Consider the following 13498-nt stretch of genomic DNA (forward strand, 5'->3'; position numbering starts at 1 on the left):
CCAGCCATGAATTCTAAAGATTAATGACACCTGGCTTTACCTTGAACATGAACTATAAGTAGAAGTATGGCCATATGATGTTATGCTCAATTATGGAAGAAATTTTTATTGATAAGGAAAGGCAAATTATGCTGCAGTGGTTAACAAAACCCAAATCTCGTTGGTTTAACAAAACTCAGGTGTATCTCTCATTCATGTGAAGTCCAGGTGACTCTCCAGACCAACTATCCCCAATGTGGTGCCTCAGCGTTACAGGCAGATGGAGGGTCCACCATCCTATAGCTGTGCGATCTGGAACACAAGGGCCCCATGGTCAATGGGGCAGGTAAAGGGAGTATAAGAGGGTCTTATATTGGCCATTAAATATTTCATCTCAGAGATCATGCACATCACTTCTTCTGGAGGTGATACAAGGTCCTATCGGACTATCTACAAGGCAGTAAGGAAATGTAATATTATCTTGTGCCTCAAAGGAGAGTGGAACTGGATATGGGTAAACACTGGCAGTCTCAACCACAAAATGATATTGTTCTATTTCATTAAATGGAGAAGTAATCAGTGGGTTGTCAATGTGCTAAGGATAATTACTGTCAAACATGACACATGACAAACTTTAGCTGACTGATGTGTGAACACAATTTTTAAAAAGTATCCTGGAGTATAACTATTGACATAGGCATTTAAAGTGAGTACCTCTATTAACATGAAAGAATATTCAGTAAGAGTTCACTGGTATTCTGAGTGGTGGAAGCCTCCAAGAAATTACTTTCCATACCTCAGTCTGTGGTAATGAACCTGTCTGATATAATTGGAATCCCACATAGAGAAGGGCATGACCTTTTGAGCCCTTTTGGGAGTAGAACTGTAAAGGATATGAGGTAGAAGGACAGAGGATTTTAAGTCTCTCTGTAGACTGAAATGGCTTTGGGGTAGATAAAACATCCCCAAATTGCACTGAAGCCATCCAAGCATTAAAAATTCTGTGCAACAGAGAGCTGTGTTAAACTGAAATAAGACACCATGTAGACAGACAGAATTCCTGAGGGAAACAACCAGCTCTGCTCTAGAGGTCATAATGGCAGGAGGGGGTCGATCATGGGAATTTGTAGCCATGGCTGACAATGTGTGATCCGGGCAACGTTTACCTACTGTGTAATGAGCTAGACTCTCCAAGGTGCTGAAACTGTGAATTGGGCAAAATAACCACAGGGATAATAAAACTGTTTTATAGGCTTAGAAAAATAGAGAGTAGTGTTTCAAAGCGAGTCGTGCTATACAATTTGTAGGTCCATACAGGAAGAAAAATTGGTAATAGTTATGGAGTTAATAAGAGAGAACTAGATGAAAACGGTGCCTTCAGGTCTTGGACATGATTTCATTTATACCGTCTCTATTGGGTACAAAAAGTTAAGATCTGCTTGGGAAGTAACATTGTCCAGACATGACTCCCAGAAGTGTCATTTTACTTTTTTTCTTCCAAGCAATTGTGCTCAATTTGTAATCACCCCAAGCATCCAGACCTCCTGAGCGTATGCTGTTGGACCACAAGGTTCCGTTTTCCCAGCTCAGCTCAGAGTCCTAGAGACCTGGTCATTGCAGCTTCTGTAATACTATCTGGTTTCGCTTTAAGGAACAGTCAGTGCCATAGATGACCATTCCTCAAACAGAAAATATGAGGCTATTCTAATATTGGGTTGAGAAATTGCGTATATCCATGTAAAAAAGTGACATATCCTTCTGTCAGTGCTGCTGGGAGGGCCACTGCCTTCAAGGCCATGGGATCCTAACTGGGTAAATGGTGTACTGCAGAAGGAGTTTACAAGGTTTGCATCAAGATGTTTAAAGGCTGGAAGTGTCATTCCTGAACACAACATTCTGAGGCGAATTAGACCTTACCTTATTTGTAGGTCATGTTGCATAAAGTTGAAAACACGTGAACCCAACACTAAACACACACACACACACACACACACACACACACGGATTGATTGTTGTTATTTTAATGGCGCTAACCTGCTAGAAAACACCAGCTTCCATCTTTAACCTACTGTGGATTCTGGTCAAATGCAAGGATTTCTATACTTGGAAGAGTACAGCATTCACTTTTTTCCCAATTAGTAAGATAAAGTGATAAAAGTTGTCAGGGACTCTTGGAAAATCCTTCTTTGCAAGCCTAGGCATTCTGGCCATTTTCAGGGTTACAATCATTCTTTCAGCTGGGAAGAAGAGTGGACTTGATACATTGTTACCTGGAGAACACAGAAGAGAAAGTGTGAGCGGTTCAAGTCTCAAGGGAGAATTCATGTAAATTACCATAAAAGTGGAGGACAAATATTGCAATACTCTGTAGTCTTTGTGTCACACATCATGATATGATAAATGTTTCATGCTTACTGCTTTGTCCTATTCCTATTAGTAAATAGAAGAAATTGGACCTACTTTTCAATATGTTGAGCCCAACATACAAAAGGAAAAGTTGTAATTGGATGTTACTACTGTCAGACACGTTGAACATAGCTCAGAAAGGCAGGTTCCTCACCCCCAGGAGAAGCAGTGCGTGGGTTTGGTCTGCTGAGGCTGACAAGGGTGAGCAATCACTTCTGCTTACCTTCTCTAAGATGGAAAAGGGGGCGTATTGCCTCCATTGCTTCCAGAAATTAAAAAATTAAAGAATCCACTCCAAGAACAGGCCAAAAGATAGATAAGTATTTTTTCATTTTACTTTTCATTACTCATTTTCTTGAGTAGAAAATGAAAAGATTTTATTGAAGAAACAATTTTTCTTTACATGTGTCATGTGTGTGTCTTCCAACACATCCACTCGCTGCCTTAGAAAAAGAACCAAGTACATCTTTGTGATCCCTAGAATACTGGCATTTCTCTAGTATTCTTGGAGTTCTTCCATTTCCTGCTCGTCACATCTTCCTCTTGTTCCTTGCATTTAAATTACTTGTCTCATTCCCATCTTACCTCCCGAAGATTTTTCCTTTCTCTCTGTTGTTAAATCATGGGGTTCAGATATTTTTCCTTGAAGTACGCAATATGCCACTTACAAAGAGATTTGAGGTCCTGATGGAACTTAAATCACAACATCGTCACCTAAAATTGAAAGTGACAGAATAAAATGTTTTCTTTGGGGGAGTTCATAGCCTTCTTTTTTACTTTCATTTCTCTGTCTAATGTTTTCTTTTCCCCAGTAGTAAAGAGACAGGTGTCATACGCATCTCTCTCCCACCAAAAATATACATTCTATGTAAATTTAAACATTCTGGGTCATTAAAATCCCTTGGCCATTATACTCAAGCATCTCTGGTCTCCACACTCTCTCAAGAGCTGCCCCATCTCCAACAGTGCATGCGTGGGTGCACGAATGCACATGTATACAGAATCTGTTTTCTTCTGACCTGATAACTAGTTATTTTTATTGCTTTTCTCAAGTTTACACAGGAAACTCAAAATCCTTTCCAGTTTTTTCTAAATTTACTTATTTATTTTTTTAAAGTATGCTTTTTGTTGAGGAAGATTGGCCCTGAGCTACCACCTGTTGCCAATCTTCCTCTTTTTTTTTTCTTTCCCCAAAGCCCCAGTACATAGCTGTATATCCTAGTTGTAAGTCATTCTAGTTCTTCTACATGGGATGCCACCACAGCATGGCTTGACAAGGCATGTGTGGGTCTGTGCCCAGCATCCGAACTGGCAAACCCTGGATCTCCAAAGTAGAGCATGCGAACTTAACCACTCAGCCACAGGGCTGGCCCCTTTTTTCTAATTTTTTAATTGTGGTAAAATATACATGAAATATCATTTTAACCATTTGTAAGTGTACAGTTCAGTAGCATTAAATATATTCATAATGTTGGCTAACCATCACCGCTATCTATACTGAAAACTTTTTCATCATCTTCAACAAATACTCTGTACCCACTAAATGAGAACGCCCTCTTCCCCTCTTCCTCCAGCCCCTGGTGACCTCTATTCTACTTTCTGTCTCTGTGAGTTTGCCTATTTTAGGTCCCTTATGTAAGTGGAATCACATAATATTTGCCCATCTGTATCTGGCTTATTTCATTAAGCACATCTTTTTGAAGGTTCATTTATGTTTTAGCATACATCAAAATTGCATTCCTTTTTAATATTGAATAATATTCCATTGCATGTACACACAACATTTTGTTTGTCCATTAAGCTGTTGATGGGCACTAGAGCTCTTTCTACCTTTTGGTTATTGCGAATAATCATGCAATGAACACTAATGTACAAATATCTGTTTGAGTCTCTCCTTTTAATTCTTTGCGGTGTATACCTAGGAGTGGAGTTGCTGAGTCACTTGATAGTTCTATGTTTAACTTTTTGAGAAACCGCCAAACTCATTTCCACAGTGTCTGCAACATTTTACACTCCCACCAGTAATGCATGAGGGTTGAATTTCTCCGTATTCTTGTCAACACTTATTATTTTCCATTTTTATGAATACAGCTATTCTAATAAGTGCTAAGTGGTATGTTATTATCAGTTTTATTTGCATTTCTCTAATGGTTAATGATGTTGAGCATCTTTTCATATGCTTGTCATTTGCATATCTTAGTTGGAGAAATGTCTATTCAAGTCCTTTGTCCATTTTTGAACTGGATTATCTGTGTTTTTGTTATTGAGTTTAGAATTCTTTGCATATTCTGGATACTAATCTCTTATCAGATATTTTCTTCCCTTCAGGAGGTTGTCTTTTTGCTTTCTCGATGATATCCTTTGATGAACAAAAGTTCTTAATTTTGATGAAGTTTTTAATTTATTTCTTCATTCATTGACTGTGCTTTTGGTCCCATATGCATGGAGTCATTGCCAAATCCAATGGCATGTAGATTTCCTCAATATTTTCTTCTAAGAGGTTTAAAGTTTTAGCTCTTAAGGTTAGGTCTTTGATCCACTTTGAGTTAATTTTTGTATATGATGTAAGACGGGAGTCCAATTTCATTACTTTGCATGTGGATACCCAGTTTTCCCAGCACCACCTGGTGGAAAGGCTGTCCCCAGCCTGTCCACATTATATTCAAAGAAGCCAATAGAAGTAAAGAGAAAAGCCATTTATTCTAGAGAGACAAGATCATGCTATCCTTGAAGCAGTTCCAGGCAGTCATGACTTTATAGAGTGGGGATGACCTACTGTAAGCTTCATGAAAAAAGAATTCTTTCTGTCTAGTTCACCGTGTAACTTCAGTTCCTAGAATCATGCCTGGCACATTTTAGGCTCTCAGTAAATATTTGCTGGAAAAAAACCCAAAGGATAAATGACTTATCCTTTGTGCTCTAAAATAAAAGGTAAGAAAAACACAAAGATAGAATTGGCCAGTGAGAGAGGTTAAGGTTCTGCTGACACTGGGTAACGGAGATATTTCTGGGAAAATTGGGCCTCCCCAGATCTCCTCAAAGAAGCTAGAGTGCTATGATCATCTAGCATACACTGCTACAATCTGCTGGTTTCCGTGGTTCTCTCCTTTACTAGAGTGAATCCGTGAAAGCAGCAGTCACCCTCCATGCTCCCTCATCAGGGTCTATGCTTACACTCTTTCCTTGGCCTAGAATTTCTTTTCACTGCACATTCATCTACACACCCAGCATGAAGCTGAGCATACACACAGCACAGATGTGCACACACACTTTTCCTAGCTAATTCCTCATTTTGGATATCTCAACTCAATATCACTTCCTCACAATACCTTCTCTGTCCCTATGCTGACTAGGTCAGTCCTTAATTAGGTTACCCTTACCACTCTACATGTATCAATGTAGGTAATTATGTATTTGAGATGTGATGTTATAATGTCCCTCTACCCGAACTGGTATAAGTGTATCACACTGCTCGGGACTTAGTAGAATCTCAAAAACTGCCCAGTGAACAAGCCAATAGGAGGCACTCCAAATGCGGTAACTGTCATTATTCTGAATAAACCATTATCTAGTTCTAAGGTTGGCATTGAAATAGTGAGTTGTACTGGTAGGCAAAGTTCATAAGACAACAACCATGAACAGAATGACAAAAACAACTTGAGAGAAAAACTTTTCACCATGTACCTCCCTTAAGCACCGTTCACATCTGAAAATGAGTTTGGCTGAGGACTATCGATTTTCTCTTCACACTGCTCCAGGCTTTGTGCTGAGACTCCCCCTCTCAAGAGGAAGAACACCTTGCCCAGATTCTGCTTGGCCTTGGTTTACCTCCAGCTCAAACATGCCTGCCTGTCTGTCACATTTAATTAAAGGGCAAGACAATAGCAGCAACAACAGAAGCAGGAGAGTCAAGAGACCTTGCTTGCTTTGTGAAATAGAACCTTTAGAGAGGATTTTCAAAAGGCAAATGAGACAGCAAAGATTTTCAGAACATCACTCTGCTTGTCAGTGGTGGAGAAGGCAGACCCACAAGTCTTTGGGTCCCCTGCTTTCTAGTGGCCAAAGTGGGAGAAAGAACAGCTCTGTCTACTGTGGCCTGAGACAGAATATGCAAGAGTTTCTGGAAGACAAAGTCAGAAAGAGGGCTCCAAACAATCTGACCTGTTTTTGTTCCAAGACGGCAGCTGGAGATGTTCAGTCAGATGTAGTTACACCCATATCCCCCAGCTCAGGTCCTTGACACTGGCTAGGCACCATCTAGTTGCTAGGGCAACTGGGGGTGGCTTATAAGAAGACTAGAGGGTGGTGAAAGAGAGTGAAAGAGAGTAAGATACCCATAATAAGTGAAGGTAATAATGGTCAAGCCAAAGGTCTACCTTGGGGCACACAGTTAGCCTCCCTCATGATTTCTATCAGTCCATTACTGCCACGACCACACTTCTCTTCCATGATCCCTTGGCAAACTCTTCTCCAGTTTTAGCCCACATACATTTTCCTCCTTTTTGTCCTTGTTCAGCATCACAACATCCCAAGTAAATCTTCATTACTATAAGAGAATATATGCGTGGAGTGAGGAGAAACGTTGAGTGACAAAGTCAAGACCTTGTGTAATGGTTAGGGGAGAGGAAAGGATAGGGACACTCTGGGGACTTTTGGCCCATCACTCAGGATGCCCTCTAAGAAATAATTACATTTTAAAAGAGGTGGGTTTTTTTCCAACTCTCTCTTTTTATTCAAAAACATTTTCAACCTTCAGAGAACTTGAAAGAATACCGTATTGAATGCATATATATCCTTCATCTAGAGTCATGATCACCAGCATTTCATCACATTTGCTTTATTTGCATATGTATGTACATACACCCACACACACATCTACACACACACACACACAACCTGGCTTTTTTTTCTGAATCTTTTGAAAGTCACTTGCAGGCGTCATAACATTGGAAGCCTAAACACTTTAGAATATATCTATCTATAGAACACAAGGACCTTGTCCTACAGAACTGTACTACCATTATCACATCCAAGAAATTCAACACTGATATGGAGATTGCCTAACACGCAGTCCATATTCAGATTACCGCAAATGCTCCCCACATATACTTCATAGCTCTTTTAAAGAAATCCAGGATCCAATTAAAGTTCTATTGTTTCATTTGTTTTTTTGTTTCCTTATTGTCCTGTAATATACAACAACTCTCTTCTTTATTCATGTATGTATGTTTGTTGTTTGTTTATTTATTGCTTTTTATGTCATTGGCAATTTTTCTAGAGTCCAGGCTAGGTATCCAAAATTTTGGATTTTTCTGTTTCCTCATGAATAGTTTCCAGCTAAACATTTTCGGCAAGATAATGCGTCATTGACTTTGAATCATATCACAAGGCACACAATGTCAGTTTATGTCTTGATTGGTGTCACTAAATTTTATCACTTGGTTAGGGTAGTAGCCACCAGGTGTGTCCAATTATAAAGAATGTTTTTCCTTAATTAGGGAGTGACCTGTGGAATTATAGTTTGAAATTCCATGAATAGCTTGTTTTTCAAGAGCCTTTTACCCAATGGCTTAAACTTCTATTGTTGACCCTTCATTGAATCAATTATTTCTTGATGGTTACCAAATGGTGATTTTCTATTCTAGTATTCCAATGATATATATTAGTTAGCATTCTTCTGTGCAGAACTCTCCTTTTCTCTTTTAAGGGGAGAGGTATAGATTGTGTCTTAAAGAGGAGACTCAAAAGTATGTAGAAGTAAAGCCCATCCTGCTTAAAATGCTCCACATGTGGTTAAATCTTTCCTTTATGACTGGTCTTGTTTGATGTGGGTCCCAAACCCTCCAAGATCTTTGGACACCCCAACACTACAGGTGCCTGCCTCCTCCTGGTTCTCTGAGCGTGATAAATCACCAACATTGTTTGAGGAATTTAGATAATCTACTCAGGAGTCAAAAGTATGGAAACTCTCTAGTAAGCTAAACACATGTAGTTCCTCATTAGGGATCTGGTGAACCCAGCAGGGGACCAGTTTGTGGTAGAAATAGGGTGGGAGATATTGGGGTCCAGATTGGAAGAGTTGTAGCTAGGGAGATGCATTAAGAACTGTCAAGTCCATACAAGTTTAACTCCTAGCATACAGACTGAGTAGGGCAAGAAGAATAAGGAGGAATGAGTAAGAGAGGTTCCAATGTATGTCGGAGACAGGTAGGGAAGGGGCACACTGAGGCTCTCGTGTCTACTCCAGAATGCTTTGAACTTACTGTGGATTTAATGCAGATTCAGCTCCCCTTAGTGGATCCCACTACTATGAGAGACCAGACTGGGTTAACTGAATCAAACGTCTGATTGGGGCAGCCATGGTTGTAGGGGTAGCTGTTCCCCATGACACTCTTGGACCTCCTCACCCGGTCTCTGTGGCTCAGTTCCAGTGGAATTTGCTCTTACGCGGTGTCAGCAACAAGGCTGACATGCCATCTCTCCATCTCTCCCTGGCAAGGAAGCTCCTGCAGAGATTAGAGAAGGGGAAAGTGAGTGCATGTGTGTGGGTGGGGGGCTTGGCAGCTGGAAGCAGAGGGTAGAGACAAGTGTGTTTAAATCAGGAGAACAATCAGCACCAGGCAGGAGCAATTTTGAGATTAGGGTTTCGGGTTCTATTTTCTTTTATTTTTTATAGAAAGAAACAATCTCTCTCTGATGAAAAACTCGTGCCGCTCTATTGCTGTAATCTCACCTCTACTACACGGGCTCGCGCCATTTCATTTCTGACCCACTTTCTTCATCTCCTCCCCTTGTTTCCTTCAAGAGCAGTTTCAGCTCCCAACCACAGCCAGTACCTTGCTTAAATTGCTTTAATCTCCAAGTGCTTCTTATATTGATTTTAAACAGTTAAGCTGCCAATCAACTCCTCTCCTTGTGCAGCAGCTGAGGGCAGAGAGATTAAAACAACAAACAAATAAGGCTGGAGCTAGGAAGTTGGTTAGAATTTCCAAATAAATGTCAACAGCTACCAGCAGTTCCTCTTTCCCCCTCCAGCCATGGAGATGTAAGATTATTAAAAAAAGACTAGGCCTAGCCTTATAATGTTAATAATAGCCAGCATTTAGTGAATAGTTGTTCTATGTCAGGAACCCTTCTAAATACTGTATTCATAGTCACTCATTTAATCCTCACAACAATCCTATAAAGTAAATGCTATCATTATTCTCTTTTAACAGAAGAGGAAACTGAGGCACAGAAAGGCTAAGTGACCCATTTAAGGTCACACAGCTAGTGAATGGGAGAGCATGATACCAAAGGCAGTCTGGCTCCAGAATATGAGCTAGTAGCCAGCAAAGTGAAAAGACTCCCTTGCCTTATTATGAAGTCTCCACCAGGCATAGCACAGAGTGAAGCAGGAAGACCAGATTCTAAGAAACAGATGGGAGAATGGTCAAAACAGGGAAGAGTTAAATCTTCTTTAATCCAATAAACATGCATGAAGCCCTGATGATGAGTAAGCACTAAGCTCGATCTTGGAGGTATAGAGATGGCTAAGATGATGATAAGTTAGAGCGCTCAGGGACCTCAAAATCTGAGTCTAATCTCAGATGAGCAGTCCACTGGGGAAGATGATGGTGGAGGGAGAAGACGAGGCAGGCAAGTAATCAAACAGCTCTTCATCCTTCAGGTTATGACTCAAACCTCACCTCTTCCAGGAAGCCTTCTCTGTCCACCTTTAGCTCCTTCCCTCTTGTCATATCACCCACTGTTGAACACTGCAACAGTAGGATCTTGTTCGTCTCACCACTAGATCAGGGGCCTGCAAATGACATCTTGAGGGTCAAATCTGGCCCACCATCTTGTTTTTATAAATAAAGTTTTATCGGAAAACAGCAACAGTCATTCATTTACATATTGTCTCTGACTGTTCTTGAGAGACAACAGAAGAGTTGAACAGTTGCGTTGGAGACTGTCTGGTCTGTAAAGCCTAAACTATTTAGTATCTGGCTCTTTTCAGAAAAAATTAACTGGTCAATATGCCAGACTATGCACGTGTTTAGGGCAGGGAGCTTGCCCTGTATTGCCCAATCTGCAGTAGCCAGTATTACAGGAGTAGGGTCTTTCTGAGTAAAGCTTGCATCTGCAATCTCCACTGCAGCATCCTTTAAGTTTGCCCTGGTGTAACTTCTTAAAGTGAAGTTTCCTGTTGGACAGAGAAACAGAGGGGCTGCTGGAACTCCTACCCAGCTCTTCTGTTTCCTGGCTCAGTGCACTTCCCACCAACGACACAGCAAATGGCTAGGCCATTTAGCAACCATACCCAGCTCTGCTGAAACTTCTCTGCAAGAAGGAGCACACATAAGGAAGAGAGGCTTGGGGGCAGGCAGAAAGAATGAAGTGGAGACAAAGGAAAAATAGACCACGTGTGGGATGATTTGCCACTTTAATTTCCTAGGGGGTGACATGGCTTCTGTGACAGGTAGATTATTTTGGTTCTTCATTAGGACTCTTATTAATATGGTGTTGGATGTATCTAAAGGCACCTGCTGTGTTAGGGATCGTAAAGTGGTGTGTATAATGTCACATCTATCTTGGGAAGGACAGAACGGGAGCTGGCGCGAGGGTGGGCAAGCAACAGATTGGATGGCGAATAGAAATTACCTGCACGATTTCCGTGCTCTGAGCTGTTAACAAGCCCAGCATGTTTGAATGAGCACTTCATCCAAGCAATTGCTGGCAAGAGGGTCATCCTTCTTGAAAGGGAACATTTTTGCCCGAATTACAGTGCGCCATGAAAGAGTCTGCTGGTGTGAACACTGTTGGTGCCTTGGTGGGCAGCTTTCCCCCAAGTGGTAGGTGGGGAACAGGGCAGAGTTTCCAGAGGGCTGGCTGCAACCTGCAGAGAGGGCTGAGAGTCAGGAGGGCGGCACAAACATGCTGAAAAGAGGTGACCCATGATCCCTAACCTACATCACTAGGATATCGCCAGTGCGAGACAGGCTGGGCTTTTGCTGTTGCTGTTCTCAAAATCTTGCTGTGTTGGGTTGCATTTCTACTTGAATCAAAAGGCCCTGAATGCAGTCAAAGCCTATATTCTTCTTTCCTTGTGAGACAGCTGAGAGTTTCATCTCCCCTGGCATAGCTTGGGGTTTATTAGAACTTCTGATTTAAAGGGATATTAAAAATGAAGTTCTATCCCTTAACTATTAAAATTCAAATTAGGGAGCTCTTATGACTGATTGTGAGCAGGCTTTGCTTGAACATCTCCTTTCTTGAAGGACTAAGATCTTCCCAAAGCACGCCATAATATCTTGGGCGAATTTAACTACTAGAAAGGTGTACTGTTCACTGCATATTGTACCAATAGCTGTTCACCATGTCACAGAATGAGCCCAATCTTGCTTTTATGTAATATATCTTTACATATTTGCAGATAATTTCTTTCCTACCCCTACCACCCAAATCGTGAGGATTCTCTTTATGTTATACAGTCCCATTTACTTCAACCTTTCCCATAGACATGGTTTGGATTGAACTCAACTTTGATAGGTTTTTTCGTAACATGCCTCAACCTGTCTTTAGCCGTATGTTAGTTTGTTATCCAGAATAAATGCAGAGATGCAATGCTTTTCCCCTCCTGCTAAATGTGCTTCTCTCACAAGGCAAAATGCATAGAGAAAGGATGACCCTCAGATGTCAAAAATAATCAGCTCCCAAAGAGGAGCCCTCAGACCCTTATCACAAGCTCAAATACAAAGACAAGGCAGCATGTGATGGGCGGTGTAGGCACTGTGGATTATCCCCCATCCTGATTTCAGAAGTACTCAGCCAGTCACTGGCACATGGAACGTGGTTTAGATTCAAAGTTAAGTTGTTGTTGTTATTTTTCTTGGATTTGGGAAAATTTGCTCATTCATTTTGAAATTAGTTTTTCTGAGAGACTGTTCTGGAAGAAAATAAAAATAATCTGAATGGTTGTTAGCAAAGCTTCGCTAACGTGCACTCCTCAACTCTGAACTAACCCCTTCTCAGTGACCACACGGCTTGGAAAATACAGAGCTAGTTTTCATGAGTTAAACCAGCGAGGCTGTGTGTTCTTTTTCTCTCTTCATGATTTTGGCAAGAGGTTTTACTTTCATAGCCCTTCAAGTGATTCCTAAGCCATTTCATGGACAAAGGATGTGGCATTTTGTTTGGGCCAGAACTTATTCGAAAGAATCAAGCTGTAGGATGTCAGCAACGGAAGAATCCAAGAAATCATGATGCCAAGACTCTCACTTTATGGGTGAAAGAAGGTGAACAGAAGCAACAGCTGATCCTGCGCTAAGCTGGACTTGAGCCAAGGCTTCAGAATCGTTATTAACTTCCGCTGAAATGGAAGGGTCTCACTATAGTTCTTTTTCACTCTTATAGGACAGTAACATGAGACATGCGATCATGGAAAACTTGGCAATTTCTGGGCTGCCTTGATTTCCTTCGTTTTTTTCTGTTTCCTTTTCCCTTAGCTTTTTTAGTAAAATTCTTCTTGAAAATGTCAGTTGGTCTCAGCTACACGGAGGGGAGGTAAGGAAAGGGAGATTACTCAACATTGAAGTAGAGTGTTAGAGAGAGGGCTGTGCATCCGGGAGCCTGTGGTGAGGGAAGCAATATAAATCCAAGTCAGAGAGAGAGACACTAGGTAAGTGCCCTGGAGGGTGCCATGCAAAGCCTTCTCCATGGGGCTGTGGGGTATGCTGGTGTGCTGGGCAGTAGTACTGTATTCTACAGCTTCAGGGGGCAAGGAGTGGTCACGGGAACATGCATAAACTGCAACGAGCTCCAAATAGCTCCAAAGTCTCCTATTTTTATCTTTAAAATTATATGTGAATTGTAGATTGTACTCCATAATACTATAATCTGTGAAATCTGAGATGCATTTGTTGTAAGACTCATCCTTGTTTTATCACTAAGAAAGAAAAAACACTGCAAGTTAAACTGGGACACAGTCTTGATTGTAAAATGCATCCTAATTTCAAAGGTGTTAAAACATGAATGTCTGAAAATCAATGAAATATTGGATATGTGTTTGCATTTAATATAAAAACATTATTTTCCCCCTGCCCACTCAGTTTTTAAGTAACTTTGATTCAAA

General features: G+C 40.9%; 1 long non-coding RNA gene across 3 annotated transcripts in view; it reads right to left on the minus strand.

The window, feature by feature from the left end:
* Nucleotides 1–1984: 1984 nt before the first annotated feature.
* The window catches only part of LOC139079719 (uncharacterized), a 139345-nt gene continuing 127831 nt past the window's right edge, over nt 1985–13498 (minus strand). For 2 of the 3 annotated variants that reach the window (XR_011533600.1, XR_011533601.1), the window contains exons 2-3: nt 2971–3099; nt 1985–2249 (exon numbers count right to left, since the gene is read on the minus strand). This is a non-coding gene — a long non-coding RNA (uncharacterized lncRNA). Of the gene's footprint in view, nt 2250–2726; nt 3100–13498 lie in introns of those variants that run through there. The other variant, XR_011533599.1, reaches the window with a different exon arrangement.

The sequence above is a fragment of the Equus przewalskii genome, chromosome 26 (genome assembly GCF_037783145.1).
Source record: "Equus przewalskii isolate Varuska chromosome 26, EquPr2, whole genome shotgun sequence".
NCBI classification, from domain to species: domain Eukaryota; kingdom Metazoa; phylum Chordata; class Mammalia; order Perissodactyla; family Equidae; genus Equus; species Equus przewalskii.